The sequence below is a fragment of the Triticum urartu genome, chromosome 5 (genome assembly GCF_003073215.2).
Source record: "Triticum urartu cultivar G1812 chromosome 5, Tu2.1, whole genome shotgun sequence".
Lineage (NCBI taxonomy): Eukaryota > Viridiplantae > Streptophyta > Magnoliopsida > Poales > Poaceae > Triticum > Triticum urartu.
This window is the reverse complement of record NC_053026.1, coordinates 306602411-306613834: the sequence shown is the minus strand read 5'-3', so window position 1 is coordinate 306613834 and position 11424 is coordinate 306602411.

Below are 11424 nucleotides of genomic sequence, written 5' to 3'. Positions count from 1 at the left end.
CCATTTATCTCGTGAGTGAGGAGCGGAGTCCACTCCTCTTGAGGATAACCCGCCTAACATGGAAGATACAGACAACCCTAGTTGATACATGAGCTATTCGAGCATACAAAACAGAATATTTATTTGAAGGTTTAGAGTTTGGCACATACAAATTTACTTGGAACGTCAGGTAGATACCGTATATAGGTAGGTATAGTGGACTCATGTGGAATAACTTTGGGGTTTAAGGAGTTTGGATGCACAAGCAGTATTCCCGCTTAGTACATGTGAAGGCTAGCAAAAGACTGGGAAGCGACCAGCTAGAGAGCGACAATAGTCATGAACATGCATTAAAATTAATCGACACCGAATGCAAACATGAGTAGGATATAATCCACCATGAACATAAATATCGTGAAGACTATGTTGATTTTGTTTCAACTACATGCGCGAACATGTGCCAAGTCAAGTCACTTAAATCATTCAGAGGAGGATACCACCCTATCATACCACATCATAACCATTTTAATAGCATGTTGTCACACAAGTAAACCATTATAACTCATAGCTAATCAAGCATGGCACAAGAAACTATGATCTCTAGTTGTCATTGCAAACACGTTTATTCATAATTGGCTGAATCAGGAACGATGAACTAATCATATTTACAAAAACAAAAGAGGTCGAGTTCATACCAGCTTTTCTCATCTCAGCCAGTCCATCATATATCATCATAATTGCCTTTCACTTGCACGATCAAATGATGTGGATAATAATAATAGTGCACATGCATTGGACTACGCTGGAATCTGCAAGCATTCAATAAACAGGAGAAGACAAGGCAATATGGGCTTTTTTGTTAGATCAACAATAATGCATATAAGAGCCACTTCAACAATTTAATTATGGTCTTCTCCTACCGACCCCTAAAGAAAAGAAAAGAAATAAAACTATTTGCATGGGAAAGCTCCCAACAAGCAAAAGAGGAACAGGAAATATTTTTGGATTTTCTTTTTAATTACTACTACAAGCATGGAAGGTAAATTAATTAAAAGTTACACCTATTTTTTTTGGTTTTTCTTAAGGTTTATTAAACACACAAGAGGAAACCATAAAAAGGAAAATAAACTAGCATGGATGATACAATGAAAAAGTATGAACACCGACATCTAGCAATGAGTGTGTGAACATAAATGTAATGTCGGTGGGAAATACGTACTCCCCCCAAGCTTAGGCTTTTGGCCTAAGTTTGTCTATGGCCACGGCTGGCCTGGAGGATATCCATAATAATAGCTGGGGTCATACTGCGATGCAGCAGCTATCGCCTACTGAGCTGCAGCATGGCGACGAGCGGCCTCCTCTCTCCTCTCGTACTCATCTGCCTCCTCTCTGGTAATAGTATATCCTCCTCTTGCCTGATAACCAAAGAAGGCAGGAGCAGGGAGAGTAATACGGACAGCACGGCGTCTGTCAAAGATTAGTCGATACTGGAGAGGTGATTCGTTCCTCTCGACAAGCTGATGGTGAACCATAGCATTAAAATCTAGATAAGAAGGAGGTAATTCAATATCATCTTCGCGTATGGCTATACCAAGAAAATTAGCTATGCGGGTTGCATAAATTTCACCAAAGAAATCTCCATTAAGTCTATTAAGATGCAACCTACGTGCAAGAATGACTCCCAAATTATATGATTTGTCTCCTAACACAGCACTCCTAAGAATACTAAGATCGGGGACACACATGTGACATGCCTTATCTTTACCATTAATGCATCTACCTATGAAGAGAGCAAAATAATGTATAGCAGGAAAGTGAATGCTCCCTATGGTAGCTTGTGTAATATCTCTAGATTCTCCCACAGTTATTCTAGCAAGAAAATCTCTAAATTCAGATTTGTGAGGATCCCTTATGCTACCCCATTGTGGAAGTTTGCAAGCAGTGGTAAAATCCTCTAAGTCCATAGTGTAAGATTTATCATAAAGATCAAACAGGACAGTTGGAGAATTACGTGAAGTTGAAAATTCAAACCTCCTCACAAAGGTACTGGTGAGATAATGATACTGACTGCACTTCTCTTCCTTGAAGCTCACAAGATCAGCATTACACAGATATGCATTAAATTCTTCCTTAATTCCCGCTCGATCCATAAAGTTCTCAGAAGGCCATTCACAAGGACCCACTGGAGCGTCTCTTGGTAGCTCTTCATCAGCATCACGCATTGCAAGCCTGGGGCCTTACTTCCTTGAAGAACCACCTTGGAACATTTTCCTAAGCATATTTCTTCCTTTAAAAAATTCTGATTTTTTAGTAACTTCAAAATAAAAGTAAACCAAACTCAATAATATTGATAGCAACTACTCCTACAAGTGCCTAGGGCCTATATCATGCATCAAAACTGTTTTTGACCATATAAATTTGACATGCAAGCTCAAGAACAGGGTCACCTAAGCAACAAAAATTTGCAATGAATAAAGCACTAGAACAAAAACTAATTGGACCAATGGAGGAGTCACATACCAAGGAACAATCTCCCCAAGCAGTTTTGTGAGAGGTGCTTTGAGCAAGGAGATTGAAAATGGCAGCAAAATGAGCTTGGACTCGGGTTCGAGCTGGTTGTTCGTGTTTGGGGGAGGAAGGAGGAGTGTGTGGGTGCAGAAATAAGTGGAGGAGGGCCACCGTGGGCCCATGAGGCAGGGGCGCGCCCTAGAGGGGTGGGCGCGCCCTCCACCCTCGTGGGCAGGTGGTTGACCCCCCTGGTGTGTTCTCAGTTCCATAAATCCTCAAATATTCTAGAAAAAAAATCATATTTAAATATCAGGGCATTTGGAGAACTTTTATTTTTGAGGTATTTTTATATTGTACGGATAATCAGATAACAGATAGAAAAATATTTATTTTTATTTTATTTAATATAAATAACAGAAAGTAAAAGTGGGGTACAGAAGGTTGTGCCTTCTTGTTTCATCCATCCCATGATCATCAAAAGGAATCCACTAACAAGGTTGATCAAGTCTTGTTAACGAACTCATTCCGAATAACATGGAACCGGAGAAATTTCAAATAACACTATGTTACCTCAACGGGGATATGCACATCCCCAATAATAGGAATATCATATTTCTTCTTGACAGTAGGAAGAGGAAATTCAAAACCTCCAAACATAATTGATGGCATTTTTCCAATAGAATTGATAGTGTGAACTTGAGGTTGTTTCCTTGGAAAGTGTACCGTATGCTCATTACCATTAACATGAAAAGTGACATTGCCTTTAGTGCAATCAATAACAGCCCCTGCAGTATTCAAAAAGGGTCTTCCAAGAATAATAGACATACTATCGTCCTCGGGAATATCAAGAATAACAAAGTCCGTTAAAATAGTAACGTTTGCAACTACAACAGGCACATCCTCACAAATACCGACAGGTATAGCAGTTGATTTATCAGCCATTTGCAAAGATATTCAGTAGGTGTCAACTTATTCAAATCAAGTCTACAATATAAAGAGAGAGGCATAACACTAACACCGGCTCCAAGATCACATAAGGCAGTTTTAACATAGTTTCTTTTAATGGAGCATGGTATAGTTGGTACTCCTGGATCTCCAAATTTCTTTGGTATTCCACCCTAAAAGTATAATTAGCAAGCATGGTGGAAATTTCGGCTTCCGGTATCTTTCTTTTATTTGTAATAATATCTTTCATGTACTTAGCATAAGGATTGGTTTTAAGCATATCATTTAATCGCATACGCAAAAAGATATGTCTAATCATTTCAGCAAAGCGCTCAAAATCCTCATCATCCTTTTTCTTGGATGGTTTGGGAGGAAAAGGCATGGGTTTCTGAACCCAAGGCTCTCTTTCTTTACCATGTTTGCTAGCAACAAAGTCTTTCTTATCATAACGTTGATTCTTTGATTGTGGGTTATCAAGATCAATAGCAGGTTCAATTTCTATATCATTATCATTACTAGGTTGAGCATCATCATGAACATTATCATTAATCTTATCACTAGTTTCAGGTTCATTACCAGATTGAGTTTCAGTATTAGAAATAGAAATATCATTTGGATTCTCAGGTGTTTCAACAATAGGATCACTAGAAGCATGCAAAGTCCTATCATTTTTCTTTTTCTTCTTTTTAGAAGAACTAGGTACATCCATGTTTTTTCTCTGAGAATCTTGCTTAGTTCTCTTAGGGTGGCCTTCAGGATACAAAGGTTCCTGAGTCATTCTACCAGTTCTAGTAGCCAATGTAACAACATTATCATTATATTTACTATTCAATTCATTGAGCAAATCATTTTGAGCTTTAAGTACTTGCTCTACTTGAGTGGTAACCATAGAAGCATGTTTACTAATAAGTTTAAGTTCACCTTTAACATTAGCCATATAATCACCCAAGTGTTCAAGCATATTTGAATTGTATTTCATTTGTCAACCAAAATAAGCATTAAAATCTTCTTGCTTAGCCATAAATTTTTCAAACTCATCTAAGCATGGGCTAGCAAATTTAGTAAACGGGATTACAGCTTTATCATATCTATAGAGAGAATTTACCTTTACTACCAGTGTCGGGTTATTAAAACCATGAGTTTCTTCAATAGGTAATGTTGGGGAACGTAGTAATTTCAAAAAAATTCCTACGCACATGCAAGATCATGGTGATGCATAGCAACGAGATGGGAGAGTGTTGTCTAAGTACCCTCATAGACCGGCAACGGAAGCGTTGACACAACGTAGAGGAAGTAGTCGTACGTCTTCCCGATCCGACCGATCCAAGTACCGAACGTATGGCACCTCCGAGTTCTGCACACGTTCAACTCGGTGACGTCCCTCGAGCTCCGATCCAGCAAAACGTTGAGGGAGAGTTTCGTCAGCACGACGGCGTGATGACGGTGATGATGTTCTACCGACACAGGCTTCGCTTAAGCACCGCTACGATATGACCGAGGTGGAATATGGTGGAAGGGGGCACCGCACACAGCTAAGAAACGATCACGAAGATCAACTTGTGTGTCTATGGGGTGCCCCCCACCCCCGTATATAAAGGAGTGGGGCGGGGGGAGAGGGCCGGCCCCTATGGCGCGCCCTGGAGGAGTCCTACTCCCACCGGGAGTAGGATTCCTCCCTTCCCTAGTTGGAGTAGGAGAGGAAGGGAAGGAGGAGTAGGAGAGAAGGAAAGGGGGGCCGCACCCCCCAAACCTTCTCCAATTTGGCCTCCTTCCCAAAGGGGGCGCACCAGCCCCTTGTGGGCTGGTGTGCTTCCTTCTTATGGCCCATAAGGCCCATAACTTCTCCCGGGGGGTTCCCGTAACCTCCCGGTACTCCGGAAAAATGCCTGAACCACTTGGAACCCTTCCAATGTCCAAACATAGTCATCCAATATATCAATCTTTATGTCTCGACCATTTCGAGACTCCTCGTCATGTCCCCGATCTCATCCGGGACTCCGAGCAACCTTTGGTACATCAAAACACAAAAACTCTTATTACGATCGTCACCGAACTTTAAGCGTGCGGACCCTACGGGTTTGAGAACTACGTAGACATGACCGAGATACGTCTCCGTTCAATAACCAATAGCGGAACCTGGATGCTCATATTGGCTCCCACATATTCTACGAAGATCTTTATCGGTCAAACCGCATAACAACATACTTTGTTCCCTTTGTCATCGGTATGTTACTTGCCCGAGATTCGATCGTCGGTATCTCAATACCTAGTTCAATCTCGTTACCGGCAAGTCTCTTTACTCGTTCCGTAACACAACATCCCGCAACTAACTCATTAGTTGCAATGCTTGCAAGGCTTATAGTGATGTGCATTACCGAGTGGGCCCAGAGATACCTCTCCGACAATCGGAGTGACAAACCCTAATCTCGAAATACGCCAACCCAACAAGTACCTTCAGAGACACCTGTAGAGCACCTTTATAATCACCCAGTTACGTTGTGACGTTTGGTAGCACACAAAGTGTTCCTCCGGTAAACGGGAGTTGCATAATCTCATAGTCATAGGAACATGTATAAGTCATGAATAAAGCAATAGCAACAAACTAAACGTTCAAGTGCTATGCTAACAGAATGGGTCAAGTCAATCACATCATTCTCCTAATGATGTGATCCCGTTAATCAAATGACAACTCATATCTATGGTTAGGAAACATAACCATCTTTGATCAACGAGCTAGTCAAGTAGAGGCATACTAGTGACACTCTGTTTGTCTATGTATTCACACATGTATTATGTTTCCGGTTAATACAATTCTAGCATGAATAATAAACATTTATCATGATATAAGGAAATAAATAATAACTTTATTATTGCCTCTAGGGCATATTTCCTTCAGTCTCCCACTTGCACTAGAGTCAATAATCTAGTTCACATCTCCATGTGATTTAACACCAATAGTTCACATCACCATGTGATTAACACCTATAGTTCACATCGACATGTGACCAACACCCAAAGGGTTTACTAGAGTCAATAATCTAGTTCACATCGCTATGTGATTAACACCCAAAGAGTACTAAGGTGTGATCATGTTTTGCTTGTGAGAGAAGTTTTGTCAACGGGTCTGCCACATTCAGATCTGTAAGTATTTTGCAAATTTCTATGTCAACAATGCTCTGCACGGAGCTACTCTAGCTAATTGCTCCCACTTTAAATATGTATCCAGATTGAGATTTTGAGTCATCTGGATCAGTGTCAAAACTTGCATCGACGTAACCCTTTACGACGAACCTTTTGTCACCTCCATAATCGAGAAACATATCCTTATTCCACTAAGGATAATTTTGACCAATGTCCAGTGATCTACTCCTAGATCACTATTGTACTCCCTTGCCAAACTCAGGGCAGGGTATACAATAGGTCTGGTACACAGCATGGCATACTTTATAGAACCTATGGCCAATGCATAGGGAATGAGTTTCATTCTCTTTCTATCTTCTGCCGTGGTCGGGCTTTGAGTATTACTCAGTTTCACACCTTGTAACACGGGTAAGAACTCTTTCTTTGACTGTTCCATTTTGAACTACTTCAAAATCTTGTCAAGGTATGTACTCACTGAAAAAACTTATCAAGCGTCTTGATCTATCTCTATAGATCTTGATGCTCAATATGTAAGCAGCTTCATCGAGGTCTTTCTTTGAAAAACTCCTTTCAAACACTCCTTTATGCTTTGCAGAATAATTCTACATTATCTCCGATCAACAATATGTCATTCACATATACTTATTAGAAATGATGTAGTGCTCCCACTCACTTTCTTGTAAATACAGGCTTCACCGCAAGTCTGTATAAAACTATATTCTTTGATCAACTTATCAAAGCGTATATTCCAACTCCGAGATGCTTGCACCAGTCCATATATGGATCGCTGGAGCTTGCATATTTTGTTAGCACCTTTAGGATTGAAAAAACCTTCTGGTTGTGTTGGGGAACGTAGTAATTTCAAAAAATTTCCTACGCGCACGCAAGATCATGGTGATGCATAGCAACGAGGGGGAGAGTCTGATCTACATACCCTTGTAGATCGCAATGGAAGCGTTGACACAACGTAGAGGAAGTAGTCGTACGTCTTCTTCCCGATCCGACCGATCTAAGCACCGTTACTCCGGCACCTCCGAGTTCTTAGCACACGTACAGCTCGATGACGATCCCCGGGCTCCGATCCAGCAAAGCTTCGGGGAGGAGTTCCGTCAGCACGACGGCGTGGTGACGATCTTGATGTTCTACCCGACGCAGGGCTTCGCCTAAGCACTGCAATGATATGACCGAGGTGGAATATGGTGGAAGGGGTCACCGCACACGGCTAAGGAACGATCACGAAGATTAACTTGTGTGTCTAGGGTGCCCCCTGCCTCCGTATATAAAGGAGCCAGGGGGGGTGCGGCCAGCCCTATGGAGGCGCAGGAGGAGTCCTACTCCTACCGGGAGTAGGACTCCCCTCCCTTTCCTTGTCCAGGTAGGAGAGGTGGAAGAAGAGAAGGAAAAGGGGGGGCGCCGCCCCTCCCTCCTTGTCCAATTCGGACTAGGGGGAGAGGGGGCGCGCGGCCTGCCCTGGCAGCCCTTCCTCTTCTCCACTTTAGGCCCATGAGGCCCATTAACCCCCCGGGGGTTTCCGGTAACCCCCCGGTGCTCCGGTTTTTATCCGGAACAGTTCTGGTGTCCGAATATAGTCGTCCAATATATCAATCTTTATTTCTCGACCATTTCGAGACTCCTCGTCATGTCCTTGATCACATCCGGGACTCCGAACTAACTTTGGTACATCAAAATGCATAAACTCATAATAACTGTCATCGTAACGTTAAGCGTGCGGACCCTACGGTTCGAGAACAATGTAGACATGACTGAGACAAATCTCCGGTCAATAACCAACAGCGGGACCTGGATGCCCATATTGGCTCCTACATATTCTACGAAGATCTTTATCGGTCAGACCGCATAACAACATACGTTGTTCCCTTTGTCATCGGTATGTTACTTGCCCGAGATTCGATCGTCGGTATCCAATACCTAGTTCAATCTCATTACCGAAAAGTCTCTTTACTCATTCTGTAATGCATCATCTCGCAACTAACTCATTAGTTGCAATGCTTGCAAGGCTTATGTGATGTGTATTACCGAGAGGGCCCAGAGATACCTCTCCGACAATCGACAAATCCTAATCTCGAAATACGCCAACCCAACATCTACCTTTGGAGACACCTGTAGAGCACCTTTATAATCACCCATTTACGTTGTGACGTTTGGTAGCACACAAAGTGTTACTTCGGCAGACGGGAGTTGCGTAATCTCATAGTCATAGGAACATGTATAAGTCATGAAGAAAGCAATAGCAACATACTAAACGATCGGGTGCTAAGCTAATGGAATGGGTCATGTCAATCAGATCATTCACCTAATGATGTGATCTCGTTAATCAAATAACAACTCTTTGTTTATGGTTAGGAAACATAACCATCTTTGATTTAACGAGCTAGTCAAGTAGAGGCATACTAGTGACACTCTGTTTGTCTATGTATTCACACATGTATTATGTTTCCGGTTAATACAATTCTAGCATGAATAATAAACTTTTATCATGATATAAGGAAATAAATAATAACTTTATTATTGCCTCTAGGGCTTATTTCCTTTAGTCTCCCACTTGCACTAGAGTCAATAATCTAGATTACACAGTAATGATTCTAACACCCATGGAGCCTTGGTGCTGATCATGTTTTGCTCGTGGAAGAGGCTTAGTCAACGGGTCTGCAACATTCAGATCCGTATGTATCTTGCAAATCTCTATGTCTCCCACCTGGACTAGATCCCGGATGGAATTGAAGCGTCTCTTGATGTGCTTGGTTCTCTTGTGAAATCTGGATTCCTTCGCCAAGGCAATTGCACCAGTATTGTCACAAAAGATTTTCATTGGACCCGATGCACTAGGTATGACACCTAGATCGGATATGAACTCCTTCATCCAGACTCCTTCATTCGCTGCTTCCGAAGCAGCTATGTATTCTGCTTCACACGTAGATCCCGCCACGACGCTCTGTTTAGAACTGCACCAACTGACAGCTCCACCGTTTAATGTAAACACGTATCTGGTTTGCGATTTAGAATCGTCCGGATCAGTGTCAAAGCTTAACCGTTTGCAATTAGCTCTTTGTCACCTCCATATACGAGAAACATATCCTTAGTCCTTTTCAGGTACTTCAGGATGTTCTTGACCGCTGTCCAGTGATCCACTCCTGGATTACTTTGGTACCTCCTTGCTAGACTTATAGCAAGGCACACATCAGGTCTGGTACACAGCATTGCATACATGATAGAGCCTATGGCTGAAGCATAGGGAACATCTTTCATTTTCTCTCTATCTTCTGCAGTGGTCGGGCATTGAGTCTGACTCAACTTCACACCTTGTAACACAGGCAAGAACCCTTTCTTTGATTGATCCATTTTGAACTTCTTCAAAATCTTGTCAAGGTATGTGATTTGTGAAAGTCCAATTAAACGTCTTGATCTATCTCTATAGATCTTTATGCCTAATATGTAAGCAGCTTCACTGAGGTCTTTCATTGAAAAACTCTTATTCAAGTATCCCTTTATGCTATCCAGAAATTCTATATCATTTCCAATCAGTAATATGTCATCCACATATAATATCAGAAATGCTACAGAGCTCCCACTCACTTTCTTGTAAATACAGGCTTCGCCAAAAGTCTGTATAAAACCAAATGCTTTGATCACACTATCAAAGCATTTATTCCAACTCTGAGAGGCTTGCACCAGTCCATAAATGGATCGCTGGAGCTTGCACACTTTGTTAGCTCCCTTTGGATCGACAAAACCTTCCGGTTGCATCATATACAACTCTTCTTCCAGAAATCCATTTAGGAATGCAGTTTTGACATCCATCTGCCAAATTTCATAATCATAAAGTGCGGCAATTGCTAACATGATTCGGACAGACTTAAGCATCGCTACGGGTGAGAAGGTCTCATCGTAGTCAACCCCTTGAACTTGCCGAAACCCTTTTGCGACAAGTCGAGCTTTGTAGACAGTGATATTACCGTCGGCTTCAGTCTTCTTCTTGAAGATCCATTTATTCTCAATTGCTTGCCGATCATTGGGCAAGTCAACCAAAGTCCACACTTTGTTCTCATACATGGATCCCATCTCAGATTTCATGGCTTCAAGCCATTTTGCGGAATCTGGGCTTACCATCGCTTCTTCATAGTTCGTAGGTTCATCATGATCTAGTAGCATGACTTCCAGAACTGGATTACCGTACCACTCTGGCGCGGATCTCACTCTGGTTGATCTACGAGGTTCAGTAGTATCTTGTTCTGAAGTTTCATGATCATTATCATTAGCTTCCTCACTAATTGGTGTAGGTGTCACAGAAACAGTTTTCTGTGATGCACTACTTTCCAATAAGGGAGCAGGTACAGTTACCTCATCAAGTTCTACTTTCCTCCCACTCACTTCTTTCGAGAGAAACTCCTTCTCCAAAAAGTTTCCGAACTTAGCAACAAAAGTCTTGCCTTCGGATCTGTGATAGAGGGTGTATCCAATAGTCTCCTTTGGATATCCTATGAAGACACATTTCTCCGATTTGGGTTCGAGCTTATCAGGTTGAAGCTTTTTCACATAAGCATTGCAGCCCCAAACTTTCAGAAATGACAACTTTGGTTTCTTGCCAAACCATAGTTCATAAGGCGTCGTCTCAACGGATTTTGATGGTGCCCTATTTAACGTGAATGCGGCCGTCTCCAAAGCATAACCCCAAAACGATAGTGGTAAATCAGTAAGGGACATCATAGATCGCACCATATCTAGTAAAGTATGATTACGACGTTCGGACACACCATTACGCTGTGGTGTTCCGGGTGGCGTGAGTTGCGAAACTATTCCGCATTGTTTCAAATGTACACCAAACTCGTAACT